This window comes from Rhinolophus hipposideros (assembly GCF_964194185.1).
Source record: "Rhinolophus hipposideros genome assembly, chromosome: 4".
Taxonomy (NCBI): Eukaryota; Metazoa; Chordata; class Mammalia; order Chiroptera; family Rhinolophidae; genus Rhinolophus; species Rhinolophus hipposideros.
Window position 1 is genome coordinate 34106122 of NC_138050.1, and position 24965 is coordinate 34131086.

Sequence of the window (24965 nt, forward strand, 5' to 3'; positions counted from 1 at the left end):
TTTAAACTTGTTACTTTAATCCTTTTGAAAAACCATGCGATGATATACATAAATGTTTAAATCCTCCAAACTTATAAGATCCTACCAAACAACAATCTGATACCTACTTTGGAATGTAAGGCCAATGGTTAACTCTAATTATGCAAAGATCCATGCCAAAATTGACTTTTCCGATTGATCGAGTCCTTAACTTCCCATCACTCAAACGATTCAAGAACTCTGCCTAGCCGATGAAGACAGAAAGTTTCTTGAAAGCTAGGTTTCATAAGAACCTTGTCACTACATCAACACAAGGTTTGCCTTCAGTTCAAAAACTCAGTGTTTTAATGGTTTCTTTCCCTATCACGGGGAAGGTGATAGGGAGCGCAGCGAGCAGGTGCACCGGGGAGCTCTCCAACACCCGCCCCAGTAACCAGAGAACACCCGCGGGCGGGGTCTGGAAAGCAGTTATGGGGTGGGGGGGTGGGGGCGCCCAGAAAGCCCGCTTCATCCAGGGCCAACACACGATCCGTCACCGGCAGGGCACACGAGCTACACCTCAAAACGGCCAAAAAAAAAAAAAAAAAAGTTTTTTAACCCCCAGACAAGGCTCACTCCTGGAGCCGCGGGATGAAAAGTTTGGAAGACCCGTCTCCCTAGTGGGGCCTCCTACCCAATGCCCAAACACCAGTTTCTGCACCGCAAGCAACGTTTTCCCAAACCCGTGCGGCGTGTAGTTTTCCCCATACTGGGCTCACTCCCAACTGGACTGCAGTAAGGGATGGAGAAGGGAAGACATGGGAGGAAGGTAGGTAAGAGCTATTCACGTCCTCCTCGCAAGCATGAAGCACCACTTAGCCCAAGTCAGGAGCGCCTCCCGCGCGGCCCCTGTGCTCTAATCCGCGGAACAGCCGACATCCCGCTGCTCCCGCCTATACCCCGAGAGTCGCCTCGCTCCTCCCCCGCCCTGGCTCACCCGAGATTCTGGACGTTCAATCACCCCACGGAAGGGCACTGGTGGGGTGGAGGGGGCGCAATGACGCAGACGGGCCACTAAGTCCTCGCCGGGAAAAGTAGACCTCCCCGCCTCTGGGCACCAAACCGCAGCCCCAGCTCCGCTGCCTCCGCTCGCAAGGGACGTTCCGGGAGCACCCGGGACGCAGGGCGGCCTCCCCCTCGGCGCCAGAAAAAAAAACACGGAGGGGCGAGGACGCAAGCAGGGCGGTCCGCAGTCGCTAAGGAGTCTCTAGATGCTCTCCCGGAGATCGCGTCGGTTAGTCCCGGGCACGGAGCGGACCGTCTGCCTAGGCAACAGGAAGACCCAGGAGCCCACGGAGACGCGTGGGCCCGAAGCCAGGCCCCACAGGGTCAACTGTCCCAGAGCGGTTGCTCTCCCGCCCCTGCGCCCCGCGCTGCCCTCGGTTGCCAAGGGCTGGGGACGCGCAGGCATTACCTGTAAACGAAGCAGCCGCTCCTGCCAAGGGCGGAGTAGCGGTCAGCCCCCACGACCCGCCACCGACAGCGGTCCTCCCTCAGAGACCACAGCAGGGGGAGTCCTCAAGTTCCCTGGCTGCCTTACGGCCCAATGGCCGCCTTTCCTACTTTAGCTAGTCGGCGCCAACCGCCGCAGCCTCCGCCATCTTAGGATCTCATTGTGGTGGGAGAAGAGGGGCGGGGGACTGCAGAGGGGGCAGCGCGCGGCGAGACGTGCGCCGTCTCCTCGGCAACGGCCGCGCGCAGGCGAGAACCCTCCCGGGCCGAAGCCGCAGTGCGATCCACGCTCTGGACTGGAATCATGTGACCCGCCGGAGTCTGGTATCAACCCCTGGCTCTTCAGCCAGACTCCAATTACACCAACGAACAACCAGAGACTACATATCCCAGAATGCCAGCTCCACCCCGGGATATAAGCTCCTGCCCATCCGCCACGAGGGACGTGAATACAAATCCCAGCGTACTATGCGATTTCCGGCGCTGGTCGGCGGAACGAGGGAGTCGAGGCCCGAGCGGAAGTGGATTGACCCCACCCCCTCCTGGCCCCGCCCCCCAACTCCTTCTTGGAGGCTGGAAGAACAGCGTGGGTGCCGTCTGGTTTCCGTGGGGGTGTCAGCTCCGGACGGTGCCGGAAGGAGGACAAAAGACCAAAGACAGGGATAGCTTTTCTAGTCCCTGTCCACCCACATCCTGGTCACGAAAGGATGGAAACAAAACGGTCTTTACTATCTCGCCCTAGGTTTATAGGTGAAGGATAAAGCCACGGGAGTTAATTGGCTTGAAGTCTTATAGTTAATGGGAGAATTACAAATGTTAATAATTAACACCACCTTGGGTTAATGTCCTACTTTTTCCTTAGAAGAACCAGATAATTTACATCAAATATATCGAGAAATTTTCTCTAAAACTATGCACTGAATTCTTTACGCTCCGCTCAGCTGCAGATTTTTTAAGGTTAGTAATTCGACAGGTTCATAAAACAACAAAAGACAACAAAGGGATAATTAAGGCTTTCAGTGTGCCTACCTGAAAAGTTAAAACGCCAGTCAGTATTACTTGAATGTAATGGCATTCTCTTTTTAGACAGTTTGTAATTGTAGGATAACTTTTTTTTAATTTATTGGGGTGACAATTCTTAGTGAAATTACCTAGATTTCAGGTGTACAATTCTGTAATACATCATCTATAAATCCCATTGTGTGTTCACCACCCAGAGTCAGTTCTCCTCCCATCACCATATATTTGATCCCCCTTACCCTCATCTCCCACCTTCCACCCCCTTACCCTCTGGTAACCACTAAATTATTGTCTGTGTCTATGAGATTTTTTTCTCATTTGTTTGTCTTGTTCTTTTGTTGTTTTGGTTTATATACCACATATCAGTGAAATCATAGGGTTCTCTGCTTTTTCTGTCTGACTTATTTTGCTTAGCATTATGCTCTCAAGATCCATCCATGTTGTCACAAATGTTCCTATATCATCTTTCCTTAACACCGAATAGTATTCCACTGTGTATATATACCACAACTTCTTTATCCATTCATCTATCGAAGGACATTTTGTTTCCATGTCTTGGCCACCGTAAACAAAGCTGCAATGAACATTGGAGCGCACGTTTTCAAATAAATGTTTTCAAATTTTTTGGGTAGATACCCAGGAGAGGGATTGCTGGGTCATATGGTAATTCTATTCGTAATTTCTTGAGGAACCTCCACACTGCCTTCCATAGCGGCTGCACCAGTCTGCATTCCCACCAACAGTGTATGAGGGTTCCTTTTTCTCCACAGCCTCTCCAACACTTGTTGCTATTTGTCTTGTTGATGATAGCCATTCTGACTGGGGTGAGGTGATATCTCATTGTGGCTTTTATTTGCATTTCTCTGATGATTAGTATGTTGAGCATTTTTTCATATGTCTATTTGCCATTTGTAAGTCCTCTTTGGAGAAATGTCTCTTCAGGTCCTCTGCCCATTTTTCAATTGGGTTGTTTGTTTTTTTGTTGTTGAGTTTCATGAGTTCCTTGTATATTTTGGATATTAGCCCCTTATCAGAGGAACTGTTTGCGAAAATCTTCTCCCATTCTGTTGGTTGCCTCTTTATTTTGTCGATGGTTTCTTTTGCTGTGCAGAAGCTTTTAAGTTTCATATAATCCCATTTGTTTATTTTAGCTTTTACGCCCCTTGCCTTTGGAGTCAAATTCATAAATGCTCTTTGAACCCAAGGTCCATAAGTTTAGTACCTATGTTTTCTTCTATGCAGTTTATTGTGTCAAGTCTTATGCTTAAGTCTTTGATCCATTTTGAATTAATTTTGGTACATGGTGACAGGTAGCAGTCCAGTTTCATTCTTTTGCACGTGGCTATCCAATTCTGCCAGCACCATTTATTGAAGAGGCTGTCTTTCCTCCATTGTATGTTTTTAGCTTCTTTGTCAAAAATTATCTGTCCATATTTATGTGGTTTTATTTCTGGGTTCTCAATTCTATTCCATTGGTCTATGTGTGTTTTTCTGCCAATACCATGCTGTTTTGATTATTGTAGCCCTGTAGTACAAGCGAAAATCAGGGAGTGTGATACCTCCAGCATTCTTCTTTTTTCTTAAGATGGCTTTGGCTGTTTGGGGTCTTTTGTGGTTCCAAACAAATCTGATGATTTTTTGTTCTATTTCTTTAAAAAATGCCATTGGGATTTTGATGGGGATTGCATTAAATCTGTATATTGCTTTGGGTAATATGGCTATTTTAACTATGTTGATTCTTCCAATGCATGAGCACGGAATGTCTTTCCACTTCTTTATGTCTTCTTCAATTTCTTTCAAAAATGTCTTATAGTTTTCAGCATATAGGTCCTTCACATCCTTGGTTAAGTTTATTCCTAGGTATTTTATTCTTTTTGCTGCAATTGCAAAGGGAATTGTTTTTTGTATTTCTTTTTCTGAGATTTCATTGTTAGTATATAGGAATGCAATGAACTTTTGTACGTTGATTTTGTAGCCAGCAACTTTACTGTATTCATTGATTGTTTCTAATAGCTTTTTGGTGGATTCTTTAGGGTTTTCTATATATGGGATAAGTTTGTTTTAAGCAAAATAAGGAGGAATGAAGAATGGGTATGGGGACAGAGTCGCAGAGAGCAGTTTTCAGGCTCTCGGCCTCACGTGGAAAGCTGCTGGCTCAGTTAATAAGTGGCCATCAGTTGTGACTAGGTGGCCATCAGCTGTAACCAGTTAGCCATTAGTCACTGATGTAACTGCCATGGCTAGGCTGGCAAGGGCATTGGTTGGTTGGCAGAGAAGCAGACAGTGGATTGCACCTAGTTTCCTGTGAGGTGGTCTGTGGGGCCTCTAGTCCCGCTCCCCACATAACAACGCAGGATTTGACGAAGCCAAAAAGGAACACCCACGGAGTCATAGGTAGGGGAGTCATACTACTATAGTGGGATGTCCAGACTTTTTTCAACATTTTTCACCAAGAGCCATGTGCGGTAAAATACAGAAACAGCCGGGCCACTCGAGGTGAAGTATGTATTGCCTCACCTGGTTTATTTAAGTAAACTAAATATATTTTTGGAATTTGCTGCAGGCCAATAAAAAATGGATTGTGGGCCACTGTTTGGACACCCCCACTATAGTCTCACTGAAGGCTGGAGTCACACGACCTGCAACCTACTGTCTGCTTTTCTGCCTGCCAACCAACCAACTCACTGACTCCACTCTGGACTCCAACCAGCGTAGCCACAGCAGTTATATCAGTGGCTAATTTCTCACTGGTTACAGCTGATGGCCAATTAGCCACAGATGACGGCTATCTACTACCTGATTCAGCACCTTTCTATGTGAGGCTGACAGCCTGGAAACTGCTCTCTGGGACTCTGTCCCCACACCTAGCAAGTGCGGTTAGCAAGTGGATTACATTGCTGATCGTGTTGATCCTGTGTCTCTCCCAGGCACCAGCGAGACTGGGGTGCAGGAAGACCCCTTGATGGGGTACTGGCAGATATTTGCTTTTGTGTCTCGACCAGCTGGCATCAAGAATATAATGGTATGACTCCCCTATCTATGGCCGTTGTTGTTCCATTTTGGCCTCACCATATCCTGCATTCTTGTATGGGGAGCGGGAGCTAAGACCCTGCATTACAATGGGCATCTGGGTTCCAACAACAAATTGTTCTCAATAACCAACAGAAATTGTTTGCAAAACCGATTACTAGAACTCAATACATAATTTAGATAAATTCAGCTCTTCCAGCCTACTGTAACTTGCTACTGTATCCAGATATAGTCAGTGCAATGATCTTTGACACTATTTTTCTGTCATACATTTATTTTTAGTACTTTCTGTGTGTCTTAACATTGCTAATTAGGTAACAAAAATATAGTCCCTGCCCTTGAAGAGTTCATACTTTAGTCAATGGTGAAGAAATAGGGTGTGATGTAAGTAAATTCTGTTTTGTAAGAAAACAAAGTGCTGTGGGAACTCAGAGAACAGAGAAACCAAGGATTAGGTGTTTATTGTAGTCCAGGGTGCCCTAGGCCTCATTCTAATTCCACCACTCCAGCAGCTCTAAGGTCCTGGAGAAGTTACTTGCCTTTCTGAGCCTCAATTGCCCCATCTATGAAATGAAGGGGAAGGAATGATAATATTGCCTACCTGGGATTTTTTTAAAAAGTAATGTTTATTTTGTACAAGGCACAGGATTAAGCATTTCATCTATTGTGGTTTCCTTAATTCTCACAACTATACTGAAGAGATTGATTCTACATTGGTTCCATTTTACAAATGAGAGGTTAAATAAACACCAAAGCTCTGACTCCAAGTGGTAGAGCCCAGGTTTAAACTGAGGTCTACTGGCACCTTGGAGGGATTTCTGATTAAATAAGTACTAGCATATGATAAGACCCCAAAGTATTAGCTGTCATCATCATTATCATCACCATTTGTTTTATATGAGAGGGTGCAAAATAATTTTTTTCTCCCACCTAAGTTCTTCTGGCTGAGATAATAATCAAATTAACATGAGACAGATTAACAGGAGAAAATGTCCGGAATTTATTACAGATGTATGTGCGGGAAGTACCATAAGAACATGAGCCCCAAGGAAACATTGGCTTACATGCCATTCTGGACGAAAGAGAAGACAGACAGACGCCTGGGACTTCAAAGGGAAAGCAGGCAATTTACAGGTAAGTAGAAAGAGCAAACCTGATAAACAAATTCTTGCTGGGCCACATAGAAACAATGGTATGCAGAAGGAAGTTCAACAAACAGGATTTCCTAGATTTCTCTCTTTGCTACTGTTAGTTTAGGTTGTGCTAAGTGATGTTCCCTTCCTTTAAGCAGGTTTTCCTACCTGAATTCCTTTAGGCAGGGAAAGCGAAGGGTCTTGTTTCTTAACAACCAGCCTAAAATCAATATGCCAAAAGGCAATTTTGGGGTGGCAAAACTTTGGTTCCCTCATACACATATATAACATTATTTTTAAGTATGTTGAAGCTATTGTCATTGAAACAGTTCATATGAATTCAAAAACATTACTAAAATCAGTATGATCATTAATGTTTTTCTAATTTACGGACCCGGAAATATGTCTGTGGTGGAGGGAGAAGTCTGAAAATTTTTCGCATTAAAAAGGGGTACTTAAACTCAAATATGCGTATTACTGACCTTAGCAGGGGAGAGAGGAAAGAAAAAAACAAAAAAACTACAAAACTATCTGGACTTCCAAAAAAAGGTACCATCTAATTTAGAAAAGAAAACTTGTGCAAATGATCAGTTTAGTACCAGTAGTGAATGAATATGGCAAATAAATAATACAGACAGTAAGTGCTTTAGGAATTCAGAGAAAGAGTTGACTAACTACCTCCAAGGTAATGATAGTTCCATGATTTCCATGTAGAACGAAATTGGGAGCAACTGTCTGGTGGAAATATAGGTGGGGAACATGAGTGGCCTCTAAGAGATACACATTGAAACTACATCTCAGTTTTCCACACTTAAGAACAATTTAACACGTGTATTAAAGATGGAGGAGGAGGCCTAAATGGAAGAACAATGTTCAATGAAAAGGACCACACCTTCAACACAGATGATACATCCAGAATAAGCAATAGATAATGCAGAAAGCAGGCTAGGTGAAGTAGAGGAGGCATGTGCAGTAGGGGATGGGAAGGCAGAAGAAGAAAATAAGGTTGATGAACAGGCTGATACCAAGCTAGAAAATCTTAAATGTTGATCTGAAGAGTTTGGACTTTGTTCTATAGATAGTGTGAAACCAACTGAGCTTTTGGAAGCGGCAATGTTATAATTAAGGAGCTATTTTAATACTTTAGTGGCAGTGTTTAGAACAAACTAGGGAGAGGAGAAAGACAAGAACAGGTGGCAACTGGCATGAGGTAACTGAGGCCTGACCTAAGGTAGTGACAGAATGAGTCATGGAGTTGGATTTTAATGGTAAACTAAATCATTTAAAATACTATTTATTTTAATCATGTAAAATACCATTTGTTTCTATTATTTAATATTAAGTATGACACTGACTGGGGGGTACTTGCAATATAACATTTTGGGCTATATGGATTATTTCTTTAATGTTTTCTGTGTGTACTTTATCCAAAGATGGATTTTAAGCATGGCTAGAACCTAGACACTGCCTTTTGTACTTCTTTATGTCCGGAATGCCTTGCAGGTTCATTTATTTTGATGTTCATTAATTTGGTCTTTGAGAAGACAGTCTTGTGCAGTACCTAGATTTAACCTGCAGGTGGTGATAGAATTTAAAGGAAAAATCTTCAGTGACCACTATACTACTACTGTAACTAAATTTTATGATTGTTTTTATCAAGTGATTTTTGATATACCAAGAGAATATATGACATTTATGTAAATTATAAAGTACAATAATTTCACTCAAGAACCCACTACCTAATCTAAAACATAGACTATAATCAATATATTTAAGGGCCCCTGTGCTTTTCTTCACACACATTTTCCTTCTTTGCAGACATAATCCTGAATGATATCAGTGTTATCATTTCTTAATTTTCCTCATATAACCTCATATATGTCTATATATGTATATGTATTCTTGCTTGACTTGCTTTTTTATTCAACATTATGTTTCTGAGGTTCATCCATGTTGATGGTTACAAACACAGTCTATTAAGAGCAGAGTGTAAAAGTAATTTTGGAATATTTCTATAATTGAATATAACTGATTTTATATTTACTCCTTATATTAGCTTTGTGAGTAACTTGATGAAAGAAGAGATTGGTCATGTTAAACAAGGGAGATCTCTGACCTAGTTCTTAGGCCTTTTGCTTAAATTTAAGTACTTCTCTGCCTTAAGCTGGCCCAGAGTCTCTCAACCTTGGTACAACCGACACTTGGGGCTGGATGCTTCTTTGTCGTGGGAGCCTGTCCTGCACAACGCAGGATGTTTAGCAGCATCCATGGCATCCCACTAGATACTTGTAGCACCCTGTTTCACCAGGGTGACAACCAAAAATGTCTCCTGACATTGCCAAATATCCCTCATAGTGGGGGATGAGGGCAAAATCACTCCCCGTTGAGAAACACTGATCCAGTCTTTGCATTGAGAAAAACATATTAATTATGATTTTTCTTATGTACCTCTTCTGCTCACAAACCTGAACTCATAAATAATTAAATCAATTAATTACTATACATAATTATATCATCTAATTATATCAAATCCACATGCATAAGTAATGTTCCAAGGCTCTTGTTACCTTCCTCTGTTTTCCCCATATCTAATTACCATGACGTCTCTCATTACTCCCTAGTTCAGACTTTTTATTACTAGATTCCAAAATACCCAATTGCTGCTCTCAACATACAATATCAATGTTTACACCAGTCTGAACTGCCCTGTCCTTCATAGCCAATTTATGTACTTTCAAAAATCACTCATTCAATAAAGGTAACCCCGTGATTCTGCCAATTCCATCCATATTTGCATTTCATCAGTTTTTACATGGCTTTACATCTCTGGAGGTATAATTACTATATACTTCTTCCTACATTTTTCTTGTATATATTCTTGGGGGTCTATATATTTTTAGTCTACCTTCTCTATTCATCATAAACCTCATTGGAGGTGCAATAGCGTAGTTCTGTGTGGAATGCTTGCTTCCCAGGACATATCGAGTTGGAGGGTTTCAACGAAGGGATGATGTAACAATCAAAGACTACAAAGAAAATAATCTATGTCTTTTTCCTAGCCTTCCACCACCCTGCAGCAGAAAAATATTAAGTATAAGTAGATGTAGGGTGTTAATTAAGCAGAAAAACCAGGTAATCAGGTGGGAAGATTTTAAAAATATGGAATATAAGCTGATACAGATTTTGTTTCCTCATTAATAGGAAAAATGTTAGAAAGGTATGAAAATTAATCTTCAGCTTTTATTTTTAAAACTCTGTTATTTAAAAATAAAAATATATGAAATAAGTACTCAACGATTACCACAGTTATAAGATAGTAATCTGGAGTCACTTTATAAAAAGTTAACTCTGAACCAGAAAAGTGTCTTTTCTCACATAAATAAGGAGATTTGCAGGTGACACCTAGATTTGATAACGCATGCAAATAAGCATGGGCTAGTGAAGAATGTCCATTGTCACTGGGGTTACATTGGTCCATATTAAATCCACTGCTTTCTGTAGGGAAGCTACAGCTAGATAGGCTGTATTTTTTACTCTTTTACCGTAAAAGACTTCCCACACTGCAATTCTCCTTCAAAAAGATTCTAAGGCCAGGGGAGAAACACGTGTAAACTCAGATTAACCTGGTAAGCCAGGCTAGAACACTCTTTATCAAAGCGTTCTGAATACTTTTCAAGGTTAAAACCTGGAGGATATTGGATGACAGGATGGACAATCCAATCTAGATAAGTAAAAAAGTAAAACCCTGACAATGGGTGCAACAGAATGGTGTAGGGCAGGGGTTGACAAATTTTTTCTGTAAAATGTCAGTTATTAAATATTTTAGGTATTGGAGCCATACAGTCTCTGTCCCAACTACTCAACTGTGTGATTGTAGAGTGAAAGCAGACAGACAATATATAATGAATGAGTATGGCTGTGTTCCAGTAAAATATTATTATTGGAACAAATTTAAATTTTATATAATTTTCACATGTCAGAAAATATTAATCATCTTCAACCATTTAAAAATATTAAAACAATCAGTGGGTCCAATTTAACCCACAGGCCATAGTTTGCTGACTCTCGATGTAGCATACAGAATGTTTTAAGTTTTTAGAAAATTAACGATAAAGGAGAAATTAGCTATGGAAGAAAATGCAGTATCATTACTTTGCAGGATGGTTATTTTATAAGGAATATTTTGAACTAGTAAGAAAGAAAGGATATAAAGCAATTGCAATTGAACAATATTTATAGGTATTAGTTTGTACCATTTTCTTATGCATTTTGTCTTCCCCCATTCAGACTAGCTGTAGATTGTCGCAGCCAGTAACACTAGAAACAAAAGATTAAAAAATTCAAGATAAAAGATTAAAATCAGTAAGAGCAATTCTCACCCCTCACAATTTGCCTGGGTGGAAAAAAAGGAAGAATTGATGGGAAATCAACAGAACTTGATGATTTCTCCTGCATCTCTGAAAAGAAATAGGAGGAAGGTGCCATGTGTGTGGACTGATGACTGAGGAGGGCTTGGAGAGCCCGGTGACTGCAGCAGGAATAGATGGGTAGAGTGGCACTATGCGAACCTCACTTACCATAAGTCCTGGAAGTCAACTCCAGTCCAAGGATGGAGAGAGACTAAATTGTCTGATATGATACTGAATTGAATGAGATTACAGGTTTCTCCAAGCTCATAGAATACAGTTCTGAAATCCAATTAGAAAAACAAGAGTACATGTATCTTTCACATGCAAGTTTGTGGCATAAGAAACACACCCACTTTATTTACATACTTCAAATGTCAGCTACTTAAATGTTCCCAAGCCCTTGAAGTTGTTGGTTAACCAGATCTCCATCACATGTATAGCAGGAAACCAAATCTCACTTGCTGACGGCTTCCAGGATCCTTGGAGCTAGTGTTCTCCTATTATTGATTGCTTCTGCTGAATTCTTCACTTCCCTCAAGTCTGGCCTCTTTTGGCTGCTCTTTTTCTCCATCCCACCTCATCCCCATGGCAGAATGCAGCTTCTTCCCCGTTTTTTTTTGTCAAAATACATGGACACAAGGCACCTCTGAGTAATAGCTTTGGCATTAACAGTGGAAGAGGAAAAGGAATTTACACTGCAACAAATATCTTAAAACTGAGTACTTGACACCCTGTTTTTTAAAGATCTTTGGCCATAGCCTGTAACTTCTCATGGCTGCCTCTTGTCCACTTCCTGTCATCCTGATGAATTCTTTCTTCACATTCTACTCCTATTTCTAATCATATTTACCCCTCGCTTTCACCATCTTCCTCTTGGGTTACCTATGCAAACTCCAAATTTGTCATTAACAGAACAATTTTGTTCCCTTGTTCTCCCTTCTAGCCTATCCCAGCTAGACCCACTATTTAAATAAACACTGTTCTTTCTCTGCTCCACTAATTAGTATGACCCATTTACTCAGCATGGAGGTCAAAGAAAGTTATATCTTCTTTGATTACTAAAATTAATTGCGTAAGACCCTTTAGTCTTCTATTTAGCATATATTGTAAGAAGAAAACATTTCCATTTCCCTGACTTCTTCTCCTCCCTTGTTACTTAAGACTGAAATGAGAGATAGCTAACTCAGTTCTTGGGGGCCAGTCGTTAGTCCAACCTCATAGTGGAGAGAGGAATGGAGACTATATCTAGTTTTCTAGATAGGTCTCTTTTTCCATTCTTTGTTACACTCCCCTCATCTTGTCATTTTTGAAAACATTTGCATGGGCTCTGGGGCTATCGTTATCCTCTGTAGCAGTGATTCTATTATCTTCTGGTCTCAGAAGTGTCTCATGGAGTGTGTGTGTGCCTGTGTGTGTTGGGTAGGGGAATTGCAGGGCACTGGGAAGATGTGAAGACAAGGATTCTCCTTATAATGTTATGCTCCAGGTTTAGGTTGCCCTCAGCCACCACTGGCTTGGGCTTCCACTTTTTGCCTCTGATTAGCATACATCCCTGCACAGGCTGTAATCATGTTGTAAGGTTGGGCGACCTCACTGCCTCCGTTTGCAGCTAGTGACGCACTAGAGCAAGTGGATAAGAGCATGCTTGTACAGCCAGCATACTTCTAGTCAAATTCTGGCATATGTGACCTTGAGCAAGTTGCTTGCCTTGTCTCAGTTATCTCATTGGCAAAGTAGGGATTAAAAATAACATATATATATATGTATGTATATCTCAAAGGACTGCTACATGGATTAAATGAATTAATATACAGAAAGTGTTCTGATAGTACCTGGCTCACAGTATATGACATATGTGCGTTTATACTTACTAAGCTTACAAAGAAAGCTCTGTGACAATACTGACTTGGGCCGCCAAGTTTTCAGGATCCCTTCCCGCACTCACATTTTAGCATAGATTTCAAAGCATCCGCACCATGCCAGGATGCTGGGTCATGATGGCTTTACCTGCAGGGACTACATGACTACCTCTGGATACTGACACAGGCTGGATCACCAGATGAAAGAAATTGGATTTTATCTTGTTGATGATGGAGGGTCACCAAGCCTTTTTAAGTAGAGGAGTAATGTGGTCACATTTGTTTTTATAAAGACAACATTTTTGTTGTTTTTACTGCCTACGAGATGGTCTGCATGGGAAAGAAACCGGAAGTAGATTGATCTCCTAAGAGGTACTAACACATTATGCTAAGGTGGTGAGGACATAAAGTGGCAGTGGCATTGAGGTTGTAGCAATGGCACTGATGATGGATGTCAGGTGGTCTGGACATGTGAACATTGTTTCCTAAGTTCTTCAGAGGGTTAGCTATATCTATATCTACATCTACATCTATATATCCAGGCATTTATGCTCAACAGAAAAGTTCAAAGGGTTAAGTCCTCTGGCTAGTTCAAGTAAACTAAAATCTATTCCTCATGCTTTAGCCTATTTGGCCTGAACCAGTTTCGTCAGCTTGACTACACAGACTCCATTTTAAGTCAGCTTAGCTATACTGACTTTACCCTGTTTTCTTCAGTCATTGCTCAGATGAGAAACCTCTGGAGAGCAGAATAGTGACTAAGTAATCCATTTTGTCTTAACTGTATGCAAGGGAGGATGCAGGTTTTGTGGGATCTGAAGCAATACATTTTGGGGGATCTGTCTTGTGTCTCTCAATATTATATTTTACATGCTTCATGGAACCCGCCGAGTTGGGAAATGGTCCAGACTTGAGCAAAAGAATAGTGGACTCTGGCGGGGAGACCTCCAAAAAACAACAGTGCATTTGAAAAATTCCTTCTCAGGCATTTGGCTTTCCTGTTTGGCTCCTGTTTGTAAGAGTTCAATCAGAGAAGCAGAGCCTCCAGGATATATAAAGGATGATCTTACGTGTATGCAATTGTGGGAGCTGGTTAAGCAGTCTTTGAAAGGTTCTTTTCTTCACATATGATGCTGGAGCTCCAAAGTATGCAAGGCAGGTAAGTGAGAAGGGTAGATGACTGTGAGGGAAGTAGGAGCTGGAGACCATGAAGATGGACTGAAACCCGTGGCAGTTCTTGTTGCCACTGACCTTGGTGATGTGGAGGTCCTATAGGAGCAGAACTCCTTGTCATGTGCTGAGGAAGATCCAGGAAGACTGGGCAGTTGCAGGCCTGATCACCAATATAGGCGAAAGAGATGAGTCAACAGGTAGGCAACAGCATGTGAGAGCTACAAAGGTTGCCTCTTCATTTCTGCCCTCCAAATGTCCCATAAGAATTCCAACTGTGGTCAAACAACTGTGGAAATAAATGAAGGGGGATTCTGGGAAATGTAGTTTAGCCTAGCCAAATTGCCACCTGACGAAACCCCCCACTTTTTCTTGATTCCTTTTCCTTCACCCTTATTTTTTTTAGATCGTATTGTCAGACTCTCAGAAAGGCTAGGTGAAGGTAAATTTCTTTGTTGTTCTTGCATGTCTGACATGTTTTTATTCTATTTTCATACATAATTGCTAGCTTGGCTATGTAGAGTCCTGATTTGTAAAATGTAAATTCCCTCAAAATTTAAGGCATTCTTTCTGTGGAGAAACATGACACCATTCTGAGTCTTGGTACTTTTTATGTGATTTCACTCCTTCTGAAAGCTTTTTGCATATTTTCACTATCACTGTTCAAAATTTCATGATAATATGCCCAAGGGTGAGTGTTTTTTTTGTTTTGTTTTTGAAAGTAATTGTGCTGGGCCCTAAATAGGCTCTTTCAGTTTCATCTAGTTCAGTTCTGGGAATTATTTTCCTATTGTTTCTTTGATAATTTGCTGTCCATTGTTTCCTGTGTCTTTTTTGCAAGTTCTATTAAGTGCATGCTTCACTTACTAAAATTAAACCTCTAATTTTCTTATCTTTTCTCTCTTATTTTTCATAACTTGTTTTAGATTCTATTTTCTAGGGGGTTTTCTTGAATATACATTCTAATCCATTTAGTGAAGTTTTATTTTTAAAATAATTTTGACTTTTATTTAATTTATTTGAGTTCTTTCTTCTTTGGGCTAATGTTCCTTTTTAAAAAGAAATAACAGAATTCTATTATTGTTTCTCATTTCTCTGATAATACTGAAAATATTTTAGGGGGAGTTTTCTTTTGCAAACGTCTCCCATCTTAAAAACAATAACAACAACAACAAAGGATTTTCTTTACTTCCCCTCATAGCAATAGTATCCCTATTTCTCAGTCCTTCTTTTCAGCTCTTTCCAATTTCTCCCTTTCCATTCTCTCTTAAATTCACTTGGACTAGGCTTTCACCCTCACTATACCACTGAAACTGACCTCTTCACAGTTTCCAGTGAACTCCATATTGTTTAATTCAAGGATCAGTTCTATTACCTTATCTCCTAGACACATAAACTAATTCCTTCTTGAAACATCTTCTCACCTGGCTTCTAGGACATCATTGACTCCTGGGTTTCTGCCTACCTTACTGACCACTCATTTCTACTTTCCTTGACTCTTTTTTCTCATCCCCCGCAACTTCTTAACATTGGATTACCCCAGGGCTCAGTTTTTGTACTCCTTCCCTTCTGAATCTGTACTTACTTCCTTGGTATCCTCATCTATCTTATGACTTTATTTTATTTTTTATCAGTTTCATGTGTACAAAACAGCATAGTAATTAGACATTTATATACCTTACAAAGTAATAACCCCAATAAGTCTATTATCCATCTGACACTTTACATATACATCACAATATTATTGACTATATTCCCTATGCTGTACTTTATATCCCTGTGACTTTTTAAAAATTATAGTTGACATGCAATATTATTTTATAGTTTCAGTTGTATAGCATAGTGGTTAGACATTTAAATAATTTATGAAGTGATCCCCCCAATGAGTCCAGTACCCATCTGATATTATACATAGTTTTTACAATATAATTGAATATATTCCCCATACTGTACTTTACATCCCCATGACTATTTTGTAACTACCAGTTTGTACTTATCCTTCATCTTTCTCACGCAGCCCTCCAAACCCCTCCCATCTAGGAACCATCAATTTGTTCTCTGTATCTAAGAGTCTGTTTCTGTTTTGTTTGTTCGTTTATTTTGTTTCTTCAGATTCCACATATAAGTGAGATCATATGGTTTTTGTCTTTCTCAGTCTGACTTACTTCACTTAGCATAATATCCTCTAGGTCCATCCATGTGGTTTCAAATGGTAAGATTTCATCCTGTTTTATGACAGAGTACTATTCCATTGTCTATACATACCACCTCTTCTTATCCAATATCTGTTGATGGGCATTTCAGTTGTTTCCATATCTTGGCTATTGTAAATACCATTGCAGTGGACATAATTCTTTTTGAATTAGTGTTTTGGATTTCTTTGAATAAATGCCAGCAGTGGAATTTGCTGGGTGATAGGGTAGTTCTATTTTTAATTTTTTCATGAATCTCCATACTGTTTTCCATAGTGGCTGCACCAAATTGCAATCCCACCAACAGTGCACATGGGTTTCCTTTTCTCCACATCCTCGCCAACACTTGATGTTTGTTGATTTATTGATGATAGCCATTTTGACAGGTGTGAGGTGATATCTTAGTATTGTGGTTTTTATTTTCATTTATCTGATGACCAGTGATGTTGAGCATTTTTTCATATGTCTACCTGTATGTCCTCTTTGGAGAAATGTCTATTCAGGTCCTCTGCCATTTGCTAATTGAATTGTTTGTGTGTGTTTTTTGGTGTTGAGACATATGAGTTCTTTATAAATTTTGGATATTAACCCCTTATTAGATATATCATTGGTGAATATCTTCTCCCATTCAGCAGGATGTCTTTTCATTTTGTTGATGGTTTTCTTCGCTGTACAAAAACTTTTTAGTTTGATGTAGTCCCATTTGTTTATTTTTTATTTTGCTTCCCTTCCCTGAGGAAATATATCAATAAAAATATTACTAAGGGTAATATTTGAAAGTTTACTGCCTATGGTTTCTTCCAGTAGTTTTAGGGCTTCAGGTCTTACATGTAAGTCTTTAATCTGTTTTGAGTTTATTCTTGTATATGGAATAAGATGGTGTCCAGTTTCATTTTTTTGCATGTATCTGTCCAGTTTTCCCAGCACCATATTTATTACATAGACTGTATTTACCCTAGTATATATTCTTGTTTCTTTTGTCATAGTTTATATGACTGTATAGGTATGGACTTATTTCTGAGCTCTCTATTCTTTTCCACTGATGTATGTGTCTGTTTTGATTACTTGTAGTATAGTTTGATATCAGGTAGTGTGATATCTCCAGCTTTGTTCTTCTTTCTCAAGATAAAACAACTGTGTCTATTCAGGATCTTATGGTTTCATATAAATTTTAGGATTATTTGTTTTAGCTCTGTGAAAAATGCCCTTGGTATTTTGATAGGGATTGCATTGAGTCTATAGATTCCTTTGGGTAGTATGGACATTTTAATTATATTAATCTTTCTATCCATGAGGAAGGTATATGCTTCCATTTATTTAATTCTTCTTTAAATTCTCTTTTCAATGTCTGATAATCTTCTGAGTACAGTTCTTTTACTTCCTTGGTTAAATTTATTCCTAGCTATTTTTTAATGCAATTGTAAATAGGATTGTTTTCTTAATTTCTCTTTCTGACAGTTCATTATTTGTGTATAAAAATGCAACTGATTTCAGAATATTAATTTTGTATCCTGCTACTTTACTGAGTTCGTTTATCAGTTCTAATAGTTTTTGTGGAATCTTTGGGATTCTCTTTATATAGTATTATGTCATCTGCAAATAATGAGTTTTACTTCTTTCCAATTTGGATGCCTTTTATTTCTTTTTCTTGTCTAATTGGTGTAGCTAGGACTTGTATCACTATGTTGAATAAAAGTGATGAAAGTGGGCATCCTTGTTTCTGATCTTAAGGGGAATGCTTTTAGTTTTTCCCCATTGAGTATGATGTTAGCTGTGGGTTTGTCATATATGACAAAGAGAGATACGTTCTCTCTATTCCCACTTTGCTGAGAGTTTTTATCATAAGTGGATGCTGGATTTTGTCAAATAATTTTTTTGCATCTATTGATATGAGCACATGATTTTTTTATTTAGGTCATTTTGTTTATGTTGTATATCACATTGATCGATTTGTGGATGTTGAACCAATCATACTAGGAATAAATTCTACTTAATAATAGTGTATGAAATTTTTAATGTGTTGCTGAATTCAATTTGATAAATAAATGTTTTGCTGAGAAATGTTGGCATCTGTGTTCATCAGAGATATCAGTCTATAGTTTTCTTTTTTTTGTTATGTGTTTGTCTCACTTTGGAATCAGCATAATTGTGGCCTTATAGAATGAACTTGGGAGCCTGCCCTCCTCTTCAATTTTTTAGAATAGTTTGAGAAGAATATGTGTTAATTCTTTTTTGAATGTTTGGTAAAATTCACCTGTGAAGCCATCTGACCCAGAACTTCTCTTTGTTGGAAGCTTGTTGATTATTGTTTCGTTCGCATTAGTGGTAAATGTTCAGTTTAGATTTTCTGTTTCTTCTTAATTCAGCCTTGGAAGATTGTAAGCGTCTAGGAATTTATCCGTTTCTTCCAGATTGTCCAGTTAGTTAGTGTGTAATTACTTGTGGTATTTTATTAACATTTTTTGTATTTCTATAGTGTTGGCTGTCACTTCTCTCACTCTCTCTTTATATATGTATATTTTAATTTTACTGGGGAATATTGGGGAACATTTTTTTTCTCCTGGGCCCATCAGCTTGGCCCCCATCAGGGCCCAAGTCATTGTCCTTCAATCTAGTTGTGGAAGTACGCAGCTTAGCTCCAAGTCCAGTCACCATTTTCAATCTTTAGTTGCAGGGGCCGCAGCCCACCACCATCCCATGTGGGAATTGAACCGGCAACCTTGTTGTTGAGAGCTCGCGCTCTAACCAACTGAGCCACCCGGCCGCCCCATCACTTCTCTCTTATTTCTGATTTTGTTTATTTGGGTTCTCTCTCTCTCTTTTTCTTGTGGATTGATGAGCTTCAATATGATTAAGTGGTGAGCTGATGCGTCTGTGGAGGAACCACTATATTTCAGTATCATTACATTTTTTTCTATGGGGCCATTCCATTTCTTCCAAAGAGAATCCTTGTCTCCTGCCAGGAAATGTAAGCCTGCCTGACAGCAATCTGGTTGAAAGAAGTGTCTGTTTTACTCTTTCTGTGCATATTTTCACTTAATTTCTCTGTTTATGACTCCTACCTTCCAATATTCCTGCTATCCCCAAATGAAAATACTTTCCAGATCAAATTCTCTTAGGAATAAAAGATGGGCAAGGGGTACGTGGTATATGAATAAGGAGGGTGGGAGTTACATAAGGTGGGGAAGGGGCTATAGGGTACAACTGCACTTTATATATTATTTCACCATTCCCCCTATTTTCAGCCTTGACAGTCACCCTTGAATTTTGTGGTTTCTGCAGCAAGTTTTCCAATAAGCTGTTGTTATCTTTCATCTCCTTATGCATCATTACTGTTTGTTTGACATTGTAGGCTTATGCCTTTTTATTTATTTGCTGTCATATGAAAGGGATTGGGGGAGGGAGTACAGATAAAAATGTGTGGTCAATCTACCATATTTAACAAGAAGATTTTAGTAACAATTTTCTGTTTAGGGGCAGAACCAAATTTATCTTTGGGAAAAACTTTCCTTTTTCTTGGTGGGTGACACTTTCATGAGCTTTTATGATGCAAAAGTTCAGCCTAGATTATACTCTGAAATGGAAACTTTGTGGTAATAAAAAGCAAGATTTCTCTGCATAATCCTATAAATGGTTCTCTGTATTGTGCCTATAGCTATATCACTAGAGCTTATTACTTTACTGACTGGGGAGCTACAAATGTCTTTTCCTTATGAAGAAAGATAGGAAGTAGGGGTAAGACATGACCAAGGACTTTTTTTTCAGGACTTTGCCGGAAATGATATCCAAACCAACACTTCAGGAAGGAGTTTTATTACCTCTACCGGAGAAGGCTCTGTTGCCTGGAATGAAGATTATTCTTAATGACCTCTTTCTTGGGAATTACAATATGCTTCATTCTGAATATTTTAATAAAAGGCACATTTTAAGTTTAAAATATCATTGTATTCACAGTATAGGATTTTATAAGTCTCGTAATTGGGAGTCAGGGTACGTAAATGTAAGCATCAGAAATATATGCTGATAGGATACACTATAGGATGTAAGATCAGTCGTCTGAGTCTAGTTCACGATAGGGTTGAAAACAGACATGATCACTGATGCAGGCATGAGTGTACTGGAGATGGAGAGACCTGGAATTAAACCTTCCCACTGGGACTGGGTCTGGTATCAGGTAATGGGCAGGTGTTCAATCCACCAGACACAATACAGAGTTCAGAGGGTTTGGATGACAATTGTGCTGTAACTGATGTATTAATTGAAAGAGTCCTAGGAATAAGGTCTCCCAAAAGAGGAAGAAAAGAACTTGTCAGTGCTCATCTAATCCTGTCCAGGAGCCAGAATGACCTGATCTTGGTACAACTGAACCTGTTGTCCAATGGAAATATTCCAGGGCCAGAGAAAAGTATATTTAATTACTTTACTTTGAAAAAAATCCTCTAAGACTATCCAATACCCTTTATGCATGTTCTTTGTTCACCAAAACTCCTTTCACTTGATTTGCTCTCCAGGCTGATTTTACCTACTATGAGGAAGTCTGGCAAATAACTAAATGGATTATCTTACCAAGTACGTCTCTTTTTCTAAATTAATGTGTTAGCTTTTCTGTTTTATATATCCCTTGAGAAACTATTAAGTGTAAGTTAGTTCCCCCAGAAACTAATCACTCATAGAGTAAGTGCATAAAATCCAACTTCTAGACAAGTTAATCTGAGATGTAAGCCTTAATGAGTTCACTATTCTGGTCAAGGTGTGCCTTAAATTATGCATCCCAACCCGTCTGTTTCTGGTCCATCTCCTCAAACACTGGATCCAAACTGCTCCTCTTATCATTCTTTTCTCGTACGAGTACTTCTTTCAGCCAGTGATCTCAGATCTCATTCTCATTTCATAGCTTCAGTACAATCGTACAAGGTCACAAATTTGGATGACAGTTCTTCCTTTCACCATGTTCTGACAGTCCATGAACTAAAGGAAGAATATTCTTCCCAGCAAGTTCAGTTTCTGGCATGCCTTCCCAGAACATTGACCTTAATTCTGTCCTTTGTCTGATTAGCTTTCTCCAGGTTTCTTAGAAGGCAGTGATCCTGGCTAAGTCCTTGACAGACAGCATTGTCTATCTTTAATGGTGGACGGCACAGATTCTGAGCTAGTCTGCCCTTGAATCCTGGCCACCTCTTTCTTGCTAGCTGTGTGACCTTGGGAAAGCTACTTAAATCTCTGTGCTTCAGTTTCCTCATTTGGAAAATGGAGATAGTAGTGAGAACTTCTCATAGGGCTGTTGTGGCTAAATCACTTAATATGTTTATCATGTATGGCACATAATACATGTGTCACATGTGCTAGCTACTGTTATTGTTATTAGTGTCTCTCCTCCGAAGAAGTGAGCACAGCACTCATTAAATGTTTGAAAAGGGAGAAGATGAAAGGAAGGAAAGGAGGAAAAAATAGATTTCTATTTCAAAATATTTTATTTTACCACAGAGATAGTTATCAAATCAGCCAAATAATCCTATACCTTTGCTTTTGAAATTTAATGTCAGAAGCTTTGAATTCACTACAATTATGAATGTGTAATCTCCACTTCTCCTGTGGATGTAAATCACTTCAACTTAATTGACTTTTTCTTTCCAGTAAATCATCAGGATTACCTTTTCCTCAATAAACCTCAAAAATTCTAGGTGAATGACAGAAAAATGTTTAATGGGAAGGTCAAACACCGGCAACACTTGAATCCAGAAAACAACAAAGAACAGAAAGAAAACAGCGTCAGCGTTTTACTGGAATATGAGTTAAGAAATAGGGATCACAGAACAAATAGCAAACAACAGCTTGAGTTACATCAGAATGAAAAACGAAATGATGAACCTGTATTTGCAGTCAGAAACCATTATGCAATATGATGAACAGAGCTAACAAGATATCTCTTACACATTAGAAAATCCTCTAGAGTTTAAAACAAAAGGAACAATTCATTCCGGGGATAATTGATGCTTACAGTTACATTTCACAATTTTGCACCTCAGGGAGTCCTTTTGCTTTTCTTAAAGATCAAATAAACTGTTTTATCTGGACAATTTATTAACTGGTCCTATTTTTTATAACTAGAAAAATTTGGCTTGTCTCCATGTTGTAGTTGAAATGACATCTTAATTCATATCTTTATAGGTAAAGTTTCATTATCATTAGTTCTATAAAACAAAGCTTCAACTGAACTTTGGTTTTATTTAATCTTTAAGTGATGATGACTGAAGTTAATCAAAGTACAAAAATTCTCTGAGCACAATAATAAGAGGTTAAAAAATCAGAGATGTATTTTTGTAAAGATATATGGAGGGTGCCAAAAAAATGTATACATATTTTAAGAAAGGAACAAACTATTAAAATTGTAATAATATGTACTGATAACAAAAGAGGAATACAAATCACGTTTGACTTCTACAATTACAAGAGGTACTCAAAGTAGTTACCATCAGTGTAATTTTAATAGTTTTTTTCCTTTCTTAAAAAGTGTATGCATTTTTTGGGCACTCTCTGTATTATTGGATCTGTCATAAAAGTTCATACAAATAGGAGGAAAAAAGAAAATATCAGAGTATTGGGATTTGTCCCTGAATCTCTTCTTTTAGCGTTCCTTCCAGTTAAACTGATTTCCTCACATATTTATTTCTGGATTAAAGCCAGAATCAATATTGTCCCTACTTCTAATCAAATAATGGAGAAACAATTACAAACTCTGAGTGCAGTTAGAGGATCCTGGCAAGCCGAGTCGCTGGACGTGACCTGAGCTCTGTCTCCGACTTGTTTCTAACTTTAGGCAAGGTATTTAACATCTCTGCACATTTGACATAATTGTAATAATGCTAATTTATCTCATAGGTATGATATTCAGCAGGACTCAAGAAACCATCATCAGCTATTGAGAGAGGTCATGTGGATTAGAGAGAAGGCTGCTTCTGCAGCTTGGAGAAGAGATTTAGAATTATATCTCCTTTCCATTACCAGTACATTTTAAGTGAATTGGGTGGAAATTTGATGTAAATAATAGGATTTGCAGTTTCATTATACAAAATGGAAAATAAGTGAATGCTTCAGAAATATTTTTATTTCTATCTTTGGGAATCAAACTCATTTAGCTTTTCCAGGCTTTCCTTGAGTATAAATTCTTAAGATAAATAAGAAAGATATTGTTATTTTCCATTTTCAGAAAAAGAAAAAAGGCTGGTAAAAAATAGCATAGAAAGAGTCTTTAACTCTGTGTTCCTGGGTAAATTTTTAGCTAACTGTCCTCCATTAAGGATGTAGTCCATTTGTGAGGACTATCTTATTAAACATGCTTTCTTCAATAACTTTTTCTTCCTTTTTTATTTCTTTTATATTCTTTCATAATAGCCCACTTAAAACATACAGTTTTGAGATTTTGCATGCCACTAATGTACTTTTGTTTTGTAATTGTGTTTTTAAAACTTACCTATCAGCTGTGTAATTTTTTAAGTTCCAAACTTCATATTTTTGACTTTAAATTTACTTTACTATAATCATCTAACTTAAAAAAAAATTAGTGGGGAAGCAATTAGACTTTGTAGACTTAGAATAATTTATGTTAAATAATATGGGAAATCAAAGAATAGCCATTGGAAAGCTATTTTAATTTTATAATAACTAAAAGTTTTGAAGCAGCCCAAAGCAAAAACATTGTAAAAGAAATACAAATAGTTACATAGTGAGGAACTAAATCATCTGATATAACTTTACCACAAGCCAGATTTGCAAAATAATACTTGTTTACTCTGGTGAATGATGGAGACTAGATTTTCAAAGCAAATTTCTTAAAACCTAAACATTTCTTCAGTACTGTAGAAGATGGTTAGAATTACAAAGGAGAGCACTGGGGAATTTTAGAGGACTTAAGATATTATTTTAAATTTGATCAAATTAATATAATGAATTTAAAATATATATAATGGCATTTTGAAATGCTTTATTGTTTAAATGTCTGCCAAACTAGAGGCTGCTTTCTTTTTCTGGGAATGATCAGATTTGATTATTTTAATGACAATGAGATGGAAATTTCAGGACACCTAGAGACAGACTTGTAAAAATATTTCTTTGGCTCTTTATTTTATATCAAATCTAATATAGAGCAATATGTATATATATTATATAATTTCCAAGCATCTCCCAGAGCACTTTTTTAAAATAGCTTTTTTTTGTTTTTCAATTATAATTGACATACAATATTATATTAGATTCAGGTGTAAAACATAGTGATTAGACATTTATATAATGTGATATATATATATATTTAGACATATATATAATTACAAAGTGATCACCACGATAAATCCAGTACCCATCTGACACTATACATAGTTATTTCAATATTAATGACTGTATTCCTTATGCTATACTTCCTCATGAATATTTTGTAACTATCAATTTGTACTTCTTAATCCCTTCCCCTTTTTCACTCATGCCCCCACCCCTCCTCCCATCTGACAACCATCAAAATGCTCTCTATATCTATGAGTTTTTTTCTGTTTTGTTTGTTCATTTATATTGTTCTTTAGATTCCACATATAAATGAAATCATATGGCATTTGTCTTTCTCTGTCCGACTTATTCCATTCAGCACAGTACCCACTAGGTTCATCCATGTTTTTGCAGATGGCAAGACTTCAT

At 38.5% G+C, this 24965-nt stretch overlaps 2 protein-coding genes across 45 annotated transcripts in view; one reads left to right on the top strand and one right to left on the bottom strand.

Annotated features, from left to right (window-relative positions):
* PCM1 (pericentriolar material 1) overlaps positions 1 to 1852 on the bottom strand; it is an 80712-nt gene extending 78860 nt beyond the window's left edge. For 17 of the 41 annotated variants that reach the window (XM_081047139.1, XM_081047153.1, XM_081047145.1 and 14 more), the window contains exon 1: positions 1433 to 1778. The gene's annotated coding sequence lies outside the window, so the exon portion shown is untranslated. Of the gene's footprint in view, positions 1 to 1432 lie in introns of all 41 variants that reach the window. The other 24 variants (XM_081047157.1, XM_081047152.1, XM_081047143.1 and 21 more) reach the window with 7 other exon arrangements.
* Positions 1853 to 2229: 377 nt separating this feature from the next.
* Positions 2230 to 24965, top strand: part of FGL1 (fibrinogen like 1) — a 49895-nt gene continuing 27159 nt past the window's right edge. Inside the window, exons 1-3 of one of the 4 annotated variants that reach the window (XM_081047174.1) lie at positions 2230 to 2427; positions 5418 to 5512; positions 6530 to 6654. The gene's annotated coding sequence lies outside the window, so the exon portion shown is untranslated. Of the gene's footprint in view, positions 2428 to 4768; positions 5513 to 6529; positions 6655 to 7801; positions 7922 to 24965 lie in introns of those variants that run through there. The other 3 variants (XM_081047175.1, XM_081047176.1, XM_081047177.1) reach the window with 3 other exon arrangements.